Source organism: Neoarius graeffei, chromosome 3 (assembly GCF_027579695.1).
Source record: "Neoarius graeffei isolate fNeoGra1 chromosome 3, fNeoGra1.pri, whole genome shotgun sequence".
Taxonomy (NCBI): domain Eukaryota; kingdom Metazoa; phylum Chordata; class Actinopteri; order Siluriformes; family Ariidae; genus Neoarius; species Neoarius graeffei.
This window is the reverse complement of record NC_083571.1, coordinates 22,835,382-22,849,895: the sequence shown is the minus strand read 5'-3', so window position 1 is coordinate 22,849,895 and position 14,514 is coordinate 22,835,382. Positions and strand designations below refer to the sequence as shown.

The 14,514-nt window shown below is 43.9% G+C and overlaps 1 protein-coding gene across 3 annotated transcripts in view; it reads left to right on the top strand.

Moving 5' to 3' along the window:
• Nucleotides 1-14,514, top strand: part of lias (lipoic acid synthetase) — a 56,898-nt gene that overhangs the window by 4,447 nt on the left and 37,937 nt on the right. The gene's annotated exons all lie outside the window — the stretch shown is intronic.

Genomic DNA, 14,514 nt, shown 5'->3' with positions numbered 1-14,514 from the left:
TGTGCAGGAAAATGGGGGCTGCGATAATGAGGTGAGAAAGCGAGTGCAGGCAGGGTGGAGCAGTTGGAGAAGGATTTTGGGAGTCATTTGTGATAGGAAAGTCCCAGCAAAAGTGAAAGGTAAGATGTATAAGACAGTAGTGAGACCAGCTGTGATGTATGGATTGGAGACTGTACGCTTAACGAAGAGACAGGTGGCGGAGTTGAGGATGTTAAGGTTTGCGATGGGAGGTTGGACAGGATAAGGAACGAGCACATCAGAGGGACAGCACATGTGGAGAGCTTGGGAATTAAGCTAAGAGAGATGAGACTGAGATGGTATGGGCACATCCTGAGAAGAGATGCAGAGCATGTGGGAAGGAGAATGTTGAGGATGGAGCTGCCAGGCACACGAAAACGAGGAAGGCCAAAGAGGAGATGAGCAATTCCAGCGTTATGGACGTGACACTTGAACTCAAAATGGCAACAAATGACCCAGTGCATGTTTTATTGTCTCCCAGTATTTAAACAGGTGTTGCATATTTTAAGGCTGTACCATACTGGAGAAGTGATAGAACAAGAACAATTCCCATAGTACATCTAGGGCATGCCAGAAAATGCCAATAAAAGATGCGTTATGGACGTGACAGAAAAAGTATCACTTTTCTTGGGTGACTGTACATTTTTATCAAACTCTGTGAAATTGTAAACCTAATGTCGAAATGGAGATATCCGTTTGATAGAGGGGTCCAAGGTGAATATTAAAAAATCTTTGTTTAAAATATTTTGTATTTCATGCAGAGTTTCGGAAGGAAAAGTCAGCGTTATGGATGTGACGAAATTCCGTTATGGATGTGACGCGTCTGAAATAGACATGGCATATGTTTAGAAAATCAGCAATTTAACCACCATAACCCTTTGAAAAACTCTCTAAATATCAGCTAAAACTATCAAAGTTCTTAAATAATATTTAGGATGGCTATTGTTTTGCTGTTTTGTGGATTTTAGCATACATTTCTGTGGCTTGTGGCAATAATATAGAATTGTACATGATCAAAGTTGATTTTAGCTTGGGGTTTACATTATAAGAAAGAAAGACTGACAGTGACATTAGGTTGGTTACAAATTGGTTCAACAACTTCACATCTGTAAAATACAGGCCTAGGTGATATCTCTGGGAGTGGTTTTGATGTATTACATGTTGCTTTATTTTTGCATGGTGAGGTTGACATTTACATGGAATTGCCCAGATACATGGATGTGGTGAGAGAGGACATGAAAGTGGCAGGTGTGGTAGAGAAGGATGCGGAAGACAGGGAGCAATGGAGATGAAAGAGCCGCTGTGGCGACCCCTAATCGGGAGCAGTCAAAAGAAGAAGAAGAAGAAAGCATTTTTCACAAATTGCTCCTGTCATTTCACCTGTTTGTGGTGTAGTGGTGTTGCCTCACAGCAAGAAGGTTCTGGGTTCGAGTCCAGCCGCCAACAGGGGCCTTTCTGTGTGGGGTTTGTATGTTGTCTGCATGGGTTTCTTCCGGTTTCCCTCACAGTCCAAAGACATGCCAATTAGGTTAATTAGTGGCTCTAAATCGACCGTGAATGGTTGGTTGTTTCTGTCCCTGTTTCTGAAATCACTCACTATATAGTGAGTTCAACATTTTGTAGTGCTGTCCGAATGTATAGTGAGAATTATTACACCCTATGCAGTGCACTCAAAATATCCCACAATGCATCAGGAAAAGTAGAGCGGCGGCTACAATTATCGACACCTTAACAATCTTTTGGCCATTGCAAAAGTAGAAAAAACTTTCAATCCGTAAATTGTGCATGAATAATTACTCAAGCTTCCACTGGAAAAAAGAAACGAGTTGATTCCCTATTACTTAGTGTATCAGATCACGTGACACCGTTCCACAATTATCGACACAGTTCTCCACAGTTATCGACACCGTTCCACAATTATCAACACCTTTGTCCACAGTTATCGACACCTTTGTCCACAGTTATCGACACCGTTCCACAATTATCGACACCTTTGTCCACAGTTATCGACACTGTTCCCCAATTATCGACACCTCTGTCCACAGTTATCGACACCGTTCCACAATTATCGACACCTTTGTCCACAGTTATCGACACCGTTCCACAATTATCGACACCTTTGTCCACAGTTACCGACACCATTGTCCACAGTTACGACACCATTCCACAGTTATCGACACCTTTGTCCACAGTTATCGACACCGTTCCCCAATTATCGACACCTCTGTCCACAGTTATTGACACCGTTCCACAATTATCGACACCTTTGTCCACAGTTATCGACACCGTTCCACAATTATCGACACCTTTGTCCACAGTTACCGACACCATTGTCCACAGTTACCGACACCATTCCACAGTTATCGACACCTTTATCCACAGTTATCGACACCGTTCCACAATTATTGACACCTTTGTCCACAGTTATCAACACCGTTCCACAGTTATCGACACCATTCCACAATTATCGACACCTTTGTCCACAGTTATCAACACCGTTCCACAGTTATCGACACCATTCCACAATTATCGACACCTTTGTCCACAGTTATCAACACCGTTCCACAGTTATCGACACCATTCCACAATTATCGACACCTTTGTCCACAGTTATCGACACCATTCCACAGTTATCGACACCATTCCACAATTATTGACACCTTTGTCCACAGTTATCAACACCGTTCCACAGTTATCGACACCATTCCACAATTATCGATACCTTTGTCCACAGTTATTGACACCGTTCCAGTTATCGACATCCAGATGATTATTTATTTTTTTAAAAATCGGTACGAGGTATTAAGTTAACAAAACGTAGCTTTTATTTAAAATTTGTTTTATATAGACTTATATTTAGTACAAAATATCTTTTATATAAATATATGGATTTTGTTGCGTATGTAAATGAGGAGGTAATTCTAATGTTTGTAAACAAATGAACTGATAATGTTTAACCTGTGTCAGAAAATTGTTTTGTTCCACTTTCTACCCACTTTAAGTATTTTCGTAGATCACATTTTGTTAATCACTCGTTGTTGTTTGTATTAATTTCTAGTTTTGTAATTTACCAATAAATGTCAATAGGGAATTGACATTGTAACCACAAGACAATCCAGGTCAAAGGTTGCATGTCGTTCCTTGAACCAAAATATAAAATGTCTACTGATTTTGTAATATGTGGCAGATATTTACAACAAACTGCAAATATAAATATTTTCTGAACGGAATAGAAAAATCTGAATATTTCAACCATGTAATTTTTTTAATATGTTAGGAATTTAATTCTGATCTAATTCTGTTTATTGCAATCGGATTCCAAATATTCTATAATCATTCTATTCTGTTATAAATCAGAAAAAAATGATTATAAATCACAGCACTTTTATTTTTTTAAAGTACTTCATCTACTTCAACAATGTTACACAAAGATCGATCCATAACAGTTGTAAATGCCATTTAATTCCACAGGGTGTCGATAATGGTGGACACCGGTGAAAGTGATCACTATTATCGAAACCTCACGTGACTTCTCAAACGTGTGTATAGATACAAAATGGCAACTGTCATAACATTCAAGACTAAGAAACAAAGTAGGTTTCGACAAGGAGATCATGAAATTTCGGTGAATTTGATCAGTAAAAACATGTCCATGATCTTTCCACCATGCTTACCCGCGATGATAATGTCTGGGTTTTCCTCAAATTGCTGATCGTGCTAAAAAAATTCCATCTCAGGTAACGAGCTGTGTCATCAGACGACAAGATCAAAGGGCGAGGCGGGTCTTACGGTTGATTAATTAACCAATAATAACTGTTGTAACTGAAACTCAGCTTTATAAAATTGTTTTTTATTGGTAAATCTGAATAGGTGTCGATAATTATAGACTGTTGATAATTGTAGCTGCCGCTCTAGTGTACAACCGATGGTCACTAACCAAGCAATATTGTGGTTGCGCTGAAAGAAAAATGACAGGGAGGCGCACCCGGTGTCGGGGGTGAATGGACAGAGGAAGAAACACATTATAAATGGACATTCAAGTACAATTAAATAGTAAGAGAATAGAAAAAAAGCTAAAATAGAATAAGACGGATAAAATACAAGAATAAAAGTTACAGTGCAGAGCGAGGAATTAATCAGAAACCTCAAATTTGATTGAATAAAAGGCAAAGAAGAAAGTATTCAGCCTTGATTTAAAAGAACTGAAAGATGCAGCAGACACAAAGTACTTTGTATTGATTAATGTGGGAAATGCGCTCAGTATAATATGGATTTATTATTTTGAAAACCCACCAGCCGACTGATCTGGCACGTTTTAATTGTGCAACAGTGATAATGTAAATAATGGCGCGGTAGAGTAGTGTCCGAAAGTGTTTTTCATTTTACCAATGAGCTCACTGTATCGTCCTCTATACAGTGGTGCTTGGAAGTTTGTGAACCCTTTAGAATTTTCTATATTTCTGCATAAATATGACCTAAAACATCATCAGATTTTCACACAAGTCCTAAAAGTAGATAAAGAGAAACCAGTTAAACAAATGAGACAAAAATATTATACTTGGTCATTTATTTATTGAGGAAAATTATCCAATATTACATATCTGTGAGTGGCAAAAGTATGTGAACCTCTAGGATTAGCAGTTAATTTGAAAGGGAAATTAGAGTCAGGTGTTTTCAATCAATGGGATGACAATCAGGTGTGAGTGGGCACCCTGTTTTATTTAAAGAACAGGGATCTATCAAAGTCTGATCTTCACAACACGTTTGTGGAAGTGTATCATGGCACAAAGAAAGATTTCTGGGGACCTCAGAAAAAGTGTTGTTGATGCTCATCAGGCTGGAAAAGGTTACAAAACCATCTCTAAAGAGTTTGGACTCCACCAGTCCACAGTCAGACAGATTGTGTATAAATGGAGGAAATTCAAGACCATTGTTACCCTCCCCAGGAGTGGTCGACCAACAAAGATCACTCCAAGAGCAAGGCGTGTAATAGTCGGCGAGGTCACAAAGGACCCCAGGGTAACTTCTAAGCAACTGAAGGCCTCTCTCACATTGGCTAATGTTTATGTTCATGAGTCCACCATCAGGAGAACACTGAACAGCGATGGTGTGCATGGCAGGGTTGCAAGGAGAAAGTCACTGCTCTCCAAAAAGAACATTGCTGCTCATCTGCAGTTTGCTAAAGATCACGTGGACAATCCAGAAGGCTACTGGAAAAATGTTTTGTGAACGGATGAGACCAAAATAGAACTTTTTGGCTTAAATGAGAAGCGTTATGTTTGGAGAAAGGAAAACATCGCATTCCAGCATAAGAACCTTATCCCATCTGTGAAACATGGTGGTGGTAGTATCATGGTTTGGGCCTGTTTTGCTGCATCTGGGCCAGGACGGCTTGCCATCATTGATGAAACAATGAATTCTGAATTATACCAGCAAATTCTAAAGGAAAATGTCAGGACATCTGTTCATGAACTGACTCTCAAGAGAAGGTGGGTCATGCAGCAAGACAACGACCCTAAGCACACAAGTCGTTCTACCAAAGAATGGTTAAAGAAGAATAAAGTTAATGTTTATTCTTAGAATGACCAAGTCAATGTCCTGACCTTAATCCAATCAAAATGTTGTGGAAGGACTTGAAGCAAGCAGTTCATGTGAGGAAACCCACCAACATCCCAGAGTTGAAGCTGTTCTGTAGGGAGGAATGGGCTAAAATTCCTCCAAGCCGGTGTGCAGGACTGATCAACAGTTACCGGAAATGTTTAGTTGCAGTTATTGCTGCACAAGGGGGTCACACCAGATACTGAAAGCAAAGGTTCACATACTTTTGCCACTCACAGATATGTAATCTTGGATAATTTTCCTCAATAAATAAATGACCAAGTAGAATATTTTTGTTTCATTTGTTTAACTGGGTTCTCTTTATCTACTTTTAGGACTTGTGTGAAAATCTGATGATGTTTTAGGTCATATTTATCCAGAAATATAGAAAATTCTAAAGGGTTCACAAACTTTCAAACACCTTGGTGAGGTCAATAAACATCATGTAGAGTGGCTGGCCTTGTTCTCTGCTCTTCTCCTGTAGCTGTCGAAGGGAGAAGATCATGTCTATTGTTTACCTGCCTGCCCTGAAGCCGCACTGGGATTCCGGATACGCACGGTCTGCCAGGAGTTGCAGCCTGTTGAGGAGGATGCGGGCATACACTTTGCCAACGGTACTCTGGAGCGAGATCCCTCTGTAATTGTTAATCACTGTGGTCGCCCTTGTTCTTGTAGAGAGTCACAATGGTGGCGTCGCGCATGTCTTGGGGAACTGCTCCTTCCTCTCAGTAGAGACAGAGCAGCTCGTGCAGCGGCTGAAGAAGTGCTGGTTTTTCACGTTTGATGGCTTCAGGTGGGATGTTATCGCTGCCAGGTGCTTTGTCGTTCGGGAGGGAGTCGATGGCTTTGCTGAGCTCCTCCAGGGTAGGCACTTCGTCCAGCTCCTCCATTGTAGGTAGTTCCTGAGTGCTGCTAAGGGCCGCATCTGAGACTGATGTTTCTCGGGAGTACAGCTCTGAGTAGTGCTCCACCCACCTGGCCGTCTGCTGCTCGTGGTCTGTGATCTTCTCCCCCGTCAGAGATCTCAGGGGGGCGATCCCTTTCACTGTGGGGCCTAGCGCCTTCTTGATGCCGCTGTACATTCCATGGATGTTTCAGGACTCGGCACAGCGCTGGATTTCCTCACAGAGTTGCTGCCAGTACTCGTTTGCACACTGCCTGGCGAGACATTGTGTGGTGCTGCGGGCGCTTCTGAGTGCAGCAATTGTCTGTCCGTCTGGCAGTCTCTTGTAAGCCAGGAAGGCTTCCCGCTTGGCCTTGATCGCTGGTTCCATCCTTGGAAGGTATGCGTTGAACCAGTCCTGGCTGGGCCTCTCCTTCTTGCCAAACGTGGACATGGCTGTGCTCTATATGGCATCCTTCATGGCGTCCCACTTGGCTGTGGCATCATGCTCTGGCAGGTCCTGGAGGGCCTGGTCCAGGGTGGACACATACACTTCCACCTTGGAGGGAACCGACATCAGTGCGGTGTTGATGCGAGGGCGACCTTTTGGCTTGGAGCAGTGTAGCATGTGAGGCTGCAAGCGCACTCTGCTGCTCACGAGGGCGCGGTCAGTGTCTCAGTCAGCACTGTGGTAGCTTCTGGTGGAGAGGACGCTGTTCAGGGCAGAGCACCTGGTGATGAACAAGTCGAGCTGGTGCCAGCGGTGAGACCTGGGGTGCTTCCATGACACTTTGTGTTGTGGCTTACACTGGAAGAAGGTGTTTGTAATGCACAGGTCATGGTAAGTGCACAGCTCCAGCAGTCTCTGGCCATTTTTGTTGGTCTTTCCAGTGCCGTGGTGTCCCAGGCAGGTAGGCCAAGAATCGTGGTCTACACCCACTCTGGCGTTAAAATCACCGAGGAGGAATAATGGCTTGTCTTTTGGGCAGCGTTTGATCAGTTCATCGAGCTGCCCATAGAACTGGTCTTTTGTGTCTTCTGATGACATGAGGGTGGGGGCATAGACACTGAGGAGATTGACAGGAGATGTTCAGAACCCCCTAAGGGAGGCTTGACCGATGCCAGGAGGGTGTTCTTGATGGCAAAGCCAACTCCGTGCTGGCAGAACTCCTCAGGTACACGGCCCTTCCGGAAGAAGATGTAGTTTTCCTCTCTGAGGGAGCCGCTGTCAGCGAGCCTGGTTTCCTGGAGGGCAGCTATGCTGACATTCAGTCTGGTGAGCTCTCTGTTGATGATGGTCGTTTTCCTTGTGTCATCCACCTCCCTGAGGTCATCAGAGATGCCTGTGCACATGGTGCGCACGTTCCAGCTTGCAAGTCGAAGAGCTGGAGTTTTCTTTGTTGGTTTCTTGTTTCTTTTGTTTGGTGCGGAGTTTCCGTCTACTTGTCATGCTGAGCAACACACTGAGCTCCAGGCACCCACTGAAGCAGGCAGACGTTGGCGGGCTGACACCTTACTGACCGGGGGCTGCCCGGCTTGAGGCGGGCAGTAGTTGGCCAGTGGGATACGATGATCCCTCCCACCGTCGAAGCTGACCCGTGGCGCCCCTTCCCTACGCCAATTGGGTGGGACTTATAACCCGTAGACTGCCAGCTTCCATGTTGTTTCCTCACTTGAGAGCGAGGCTGGAGTGGCCTCTCCAGGGCGCAAGCCTGGGCGTGGGGTATGGAGATCCTGGGCTGCCCAGACATCAGGATCCCCCTCTCGGCCTTGCTGGTGGAGTCCAAAGGAATGCAGAGCATGACATTTGGCACCAGTTTGGCTGCAGGAGCTGCCGGAAGGAGGTCAAGGTAGACTGCCAGCCGCCTTAGGGGTTCCACTCCTGATTTTCTGTCTGGGTTTACTCCCGTAGCCTTTCCTTCTCCCGAAGTTGTCCACAAGGCAGCGGAACCAACATCCAGTGGCCGGGGCATGGATGCTGGATGCTTGGGGTGTCCTTGGACCCAGGCTCTTCACATCCCGAGGCTGTCCAGCCCTCCTAAGCACTTCGTGGGTTTGAAGTCAGTTTTCCTTCTCTTAGACTGGCTGCCAACCAAGGCTAACAAGCCCAGTCTGCCCACCCAGTTATACCACCAGACACTCGGTCGCGCCACTCGGTCTCTGTGAGAACAGGGGGCCCTGCATGAAGGTGCTGCTGTGGACACAGTAGTGTAGGAGAGGACATATGCAAGGGCCTCCTGCCCAGCGGAGCCAGACAGGGGTTCTGCGGCGATCACTACACCTGGAAAGGAGAGGCTGTAAGAGATGCTTCACTTTCCTTTGGCGAGGGGGACGTCCGGCCCAGACCTCGAACACCTCGCTTCTTCTATAGACATTTCACAATATAATAAATATGCGATCTACAATAACCAGTATGACTTATATACAATACGTGTAATATACAATCACTATATTCTACACAATGCCTCATATCTGTATTATACAATATCTATCTGTAATCTAAATATCTATAATAGCCATCTATAATATACAGTATACATTATAAATATGTACACGTTCGACAATATAAACAGTACACCATATACAGACAGTATGTAGGACATTTACAGACAAGACACAAAAGTCAAAGTATGCGGAGTGCAGTGAGTTCGTGCAAACAGGAGTGCACAAGTGGCGGCACGGTGGTGTAAGTGGTTAGCACGATCGCCTCACAGCAAGAAGGTTCTGGGTTCGAACCCAGCGGCCAGCGAGGGCCTTTCTGTGTGGAGTTTGCATGTTGTCCCCGTGTCTGCGTGGGTTTCCTCCGGGTGCTCCGGTTTCCCCCACAATCCAAAGACATGCAGTTAGGTTGACGTGGGGCGGCCTTGGGCTGAGGTGCCCTTGAGCAAGGTACCTGACCCCTGACTGCTCCCCGGGCGCTCTGGTGTGTGCGCATGTGTTCACTGCTTCAGATGGGTTAAATGCAGAGGATGAATTTCACTGTGCTTGAAGTATGCATGTGACAAATAAAGGTTTTCTTCGTAAAGGTTTCTTTTTCTTTAAGTGCAGGGTTTCCCATACATAGACCATTGTGTGGTGCAGCGCCACACAATCAGACTTGCGATTTTGAAAAAAAAAATCTGTTGCGTATCGTTCCGTTCATTCATAGTGCTCTTTCTTCTCGTTCACGCGCGCGCGCACACACCCACAGACAGAGAGAGAGAGGCGTGTACACAGGCCTGCTGTGGCGCATATACCCGGACTGCAAGTAGTCCTGTTAGGCTAATTAAAAATAACGCAGCCTTCCCGATTCACCTTCCGACCCCTTATTTTAAAAGGTAGCCTACATCGTGCTCGTGATGAGCTTTATCATAGCCTTCTTGGCTTACAGGAGACGGACATCCCTGAGTCAGGCTATAAACCAATTTTGATGCATACAGTAGCAGCTTGACGCGAGGAACCGGCCTTATTGCATTATCCCGTTTATCCCGCTTCAGCAATGACTTCCCTTACGATAGGGCACTGGAGTTTTTTTTCAGGAAGCCACGCAAAATTAAATGTTCTGACAGGGCATGCAGGCTTTGCACCAATTAGGGTAATGCTTTTTCATTATTGTTAGTTGCCTTGGTGTTACCTTAAATGGTTTCTTACATCTAATTATGATATTTTATTTTATTATTTTGTTGTTACACTATACTATTTATTTCATTTTAGTATTGGTTGAGGTAAGTGTTGAGTTCAATATTTAAAATAAAAACCTCCAGCTTGTTTTTTGCAATTTATTCCTTGAATGTCAACTAAAGAATGATTGAAAGATTGCCACCAAAAAGGCAAAAAACTAAGGTAAAAACCAGAGATGCACCGATTGACCGGCTGCCGATTGGAATCGGCCGATTTTCTCGTGATCGGCCATGACCAGCGACCGGCCGGTCAAAATTAAAATATGCCGATTTTCTGCCAATCAAAACTTGTGTATCACATAAAGGTGAAAGTGGAAATACTCGTAATTCGCAACTAAAAAGACTGCAGCTACACTGGCAGCTTGAACATGCTTTCTAGTGCGATTGTGTTGCGCTTGCGCAGAACAGTGTCAGTCCTGCGCGCCTAACGAGCTCCAGCGTGCGCGCCGTTAACAAAAAAAAAAAATTCACTATATTTGGATATCCAAATATAGTGAATTTTTTTTGTGCCAGATATTGGATGTGAAAAGAAGAAAATGTTTGTGGTTGTGTGAATTTCCCATTACAGGAATTAATACGTTAGCCTTTTACCAAACATCTAGTTAGATTTGTACAAACAGAGAGAGAAAAATGTCTTTTTGTTTGTTTTACAACCTAGGTTGCACTTGATTCCATTGGAAATTACTCTACAAATACACATTTGACAAAGATGATAGAATGGCTATGGTATAAGTATGACTGGAAATTATTTTTGTATTTTGATACTGAATGAAGAAATGGGTTGTTCTATAAGGCATAAGTTTTCAGATCTAAATAGGCTTATGAAAGTGTGTTCCATAGCAGTTGGCAAATAATATATGAGGGGGAAGTTGTTTTTGTGCCAGATATTGGATGGGAAAAGAAAAAATGTTTGTGTGAATTTCCTATTTCAGGAATTAATATGTTAATACCAAACATGAAGAAAGATTTTACAAAGAACAATGTCTTTTTGTTTGTTTTCAACCTTTGAGGTGTTGAAAATTTATTACTGAAAATCTGGCAGAATGTTCTATTAAAGAAAAGATAAAAAGAAAATAGTCTTTTTGTGTGCTGTGAAGTGGTTTGAAAAAATGAAATCGGAATCGGCCAAAATCGGTATCGGCAGGTCACACTCCATGGAAAATTGGAATCGGCCCAAAAAATTGCAATCGGTGCATCTCAAGTAAAAACTAAACTTTAACTTCAATTTTGGTGAGTAATTTTCATAAATTTGAAAGACAGGTTTTCCACCAACATCAAGCCCAGCAAACTAATGGCCTGCCCTGTAATGTAAAGTTGGGTCGAGGAATGAAACCAGGCAGGGTTCTGGTAAAAATTGTTTTAGCTGTCTTCTCTTAAAGAACTTAAAAGAATTTAGATTGAACTGAATAATCTCAAATTCTTCTTGTAGCTTTAAAATAGTCCCAGCAGGTGACTCTGAAGAAAAATACTGTGTGTTTGAACACTGTCCGCTGTAAACACTTTGCATACACCCCAATGACCGACTCCACCGACCGCCACGACACCACCGCGCACGATTCCCTCATCGGCACAGTGGAGCACCACAAATTGCTACCTGGTCTGTGGGAAACACTGAAGTGGTACACTAGTATAATGGCAAGGATGGTTCAGGTCAGATGTTTATGACGTTGAGGGCAGTGTTATAGTCGAGTCACTAAACCTCGAGTCCGAGTCCAGTCTCAAGTCCCCATTGTTCAAGTCCAAGTCATCTCCTCTCATCTCATTATCTCTAGCCGCTTAAAATTCAAGTCAAGTCCACTATTGATCCGAGTCAAGTCTGAGAACAAGACTCCAACCGCACCATGTGATGGTGGCGGTTTTAGCGCCATTAACATTAGTTTGTTCCTGAACATGACGTATGAACAAGGTGAATGTGCTTCTCTTTGTCAGGGAGTGTGAAGTATTCTGTCAGGGATGGTTGGGAGACGGATGTAAGTGCAGAAGGTGTGTTTATTAATACAAGTGAAAACAGGTAAACATCCCTATTCTTGCGTCAGCCCCTGGGCAGTCAAGATGTTGCAGGATGGAGTGCAGTCCCAAATTAACTGCATCATCCACTGACCTGTTTGCCCTGTAAGTAAACTGCAGGGGGTCTAGCAGGTGAGTTGTGATGCTCTTCAGGTGGGCCAACATGTAGTCGTTCAAAGGACTTCATGACCACAGACGTCAGAGCAACAGGCCTGTAGTCATTCAGTCCTGTGATGGAGGGTTTCTTGGGGACTGGAATGATGGTGGCGCACTTGAAACAAGAAGGGAAATGACGCAGCTTGAGGGATCTGTTGAAGATCTGTGCACAGGAGGGGGAGACTCCATCTGGTGCTTTCCTGATTTTCTGATTCTGGAAGAGCCATCTCACGTCCTCATCATACACCTTGGGTGCAGCCTTAGCATTGGGGAGGGGGGAGGGGGTTGCCAAGGGTGTGATAAGGGTTGTTGTTGATGGGCTGGGATGAATGAGGGGTGTTTAATGTGTTATCCTCAAACCTGCATCATTACTTTAAGACATAAAGTGTCTTTTAATTCATAATTCAGGGCAGCATGGTGGTGTAGTGGTTAGCACTGTTGCCTCACAGCAAGAAGGTTCTGGGTTTGAGCCCAGCAGCAGACGGAGGCCTGTCTGTGTGGAGTTTGCATGTTCTCCCCGTGTCTGCATGGATTTCCTCCTGGTGCTCCTGTGGGGTTTCATCCCACAGTCCAAAGATGTGCAAATTAGTTCAATTGACTGCTTGAAATTGCCCATAGATGTGTTTGTGTAGGCTACATCCACACGACAACGGCAACGAGATGTTATTAAAAAAAATATCGCGTCCACATGGGCAACGGATCAGTAAAATATCAGGTGCATATGGCAACGCAACGCTTGCTGAAAACGATGCAATACACATGCCACACCTCTAGGGGCGCTGTAAGATGGTCCCTTCGGAGACACCAGAACAATAGAAGAAGTAAGGACGCATGCGCATAAACTATTATGCGCGAGACTTCATATTAGCCACAAAGTCAGAAAAATCTGTTCGTAAAATTACATTATAATGACCAAATACAATGAAAAGTATTTTTCCAGTCTCACCTGTGAAAGGTAATCCCATGTGATCTCGTTTGGACGGCAAACCTGTTGGTACAGTTAAACGCAGCACATGAATGAGGCATCTTTATTCTCCGCTTTGACCCATCCAATATGGCGGCGAGGATGACGTATGATTCTACGCGGAAGGCGGCGTCTTTAATGGTCCGGAATAAATTGAATGCTGCACGTTGATGGATTAATTTGTTCTTCTACGCCCTTTTTGAGGAATGTATTGTAGGACTTAAACCAACATCTGAAGAGGTGAGATCGCTCCTTTTTTTCCCTATTTTTGCTGGCGGGATTGACTCTCACTCACTCTCTCTCTCTCTCTCTCTCTCTCTCACTTTGCACCATTACACAATAAATATTCACAGTGAAAATATTTTGTAAGCGCGTTTCATGAACCAAGTTATAGGATTTGTTGACAACTCGCATCGAGTTCGTTACACTTCTACCCGGCGTGAAGCACATGTGGTTGTGACGTCATCGTAAACAAATCCGTTCTACTCATCCAGACGACTTCGCAACGGCGCCGTTGGCAGATCTTTCCACTCTGGAACCCGTTCTCAAAAGATTTCGTTTTGGGGCACCCAAAACGCCGGTGCCGTGTGGACGCCAGGCCGAAGCGATAAACAATTTTATCGGATTCACCTGAATCCGTTGCCGTGTGGACAGGGCCTTAGTGGCTGGCTGTCTCTCTGTGTGGGTCCCGCAATGGTTTAGGATATAGCCTGCCTCTCGCGCCTCTTGGTCGGCTGGGATTGGCTCCAGCTTCCCCGCAACCTGCAATGCAGAAGTGGTGTAGAAAATTAATGAATGAACTATAAGTAAAAATTTGACTCCACCACAGCACCACTATTCAACTAAAAATTGACAGCAGTTACCTTTTAATGCTTAACCGTTAACTTTTAGTTTATATGTTTTCATCGTGTTGCTTCATGTTGCCATGTTTGAGAAACACCACAGACTTTGGTTTGAATGTGATGTAGGGAGAATAATACATATTTAAACATTCTGGGATTTTTTTTTAAGTGTTAATGTGTTTTGAATAAGCCATGTTATCAGTTCTCTAATTAGAACAATGAGGCGAGGAGAAGAAGAACAGCAACTTTATTCATCACACATACACTTGTGAAATTCCTCGCTGCAGTTAACCTATCTGAAGTACTGAGCACACACACGTACCTAGAGCAGTGGGCAGGTATACTACAGCGCCCGGGGAGCAGTTGGGGGTTAGGCGCCTTGCTCAA